The following is a 602-nucleotide window of genomic DNA, read 5'->3' on the forward strand; positions in this document are numbered from 1 at the left end:
CATACTACTCAACAACAAAAAAACCCCAACAAACTAATAAAACTTCAATTAGGGGAAAAATTGTCTTATTCAGTCCTTAAGACTCTTTTTTAGGGCTTTGCTGTGAGAAGGCAGGTGAACAGTGTATTCCCACACAGAAAAGCAGCGATGGACTTCACGGTTTAGTGTGCCTTGATGTTCACCTACCTACGTTGCTAGGTGTCGGCAAGGTTTGAAAAACCCCAATAATCTAAATACGGCACGTAGATTGTATTTGTGCTTCTATACAAAGGCGGGAGGACTAAAACAACCAACCAAACCAAAAGCCACTTGCCAGTGACCTTCAGGCACGTCTTCCGAATCCCGGGTCACAAACTCCCTCGGTCAATGGAGACGTTAATTGTTACTCATCAACTTTCAGCATCGTCTTAAGACAGGTTAACGAGCCGGCCGCTTCGCCGCTAAGCCCAAGGGACGGCACGCCGCCTCGCCGGGCTGCGGGGCCTCTGCGGGCAAACCCCCCCACCCCGCTCCCCGCCGTCGGCTGCCGATCGCTCCACAGCCCGGCTGCGGCTTGGCAGGCCCCCGGCCCGGGGGGGCACGCAGCCCCGCGCCAGGCCCGG

The sequence above is a fragment of the Haliaeetus leucocephalus genome, unplaced genomic scaffold (genome assembly GCF_000737465.1).
Source record: "Haliaeetus leucocephalus isolate CR32 unplaced genomic scaffold, Haliaeetus_leucocephalus-4.0 Scaffold702, whole genome shotgun sequence".
Lineage (NCBI taxonomy): Eukaryota > Metazoa > Chordata > Aves > Accipitriformes > Accipitridae > Haliaeetus > Haliaeetus leucocephalus.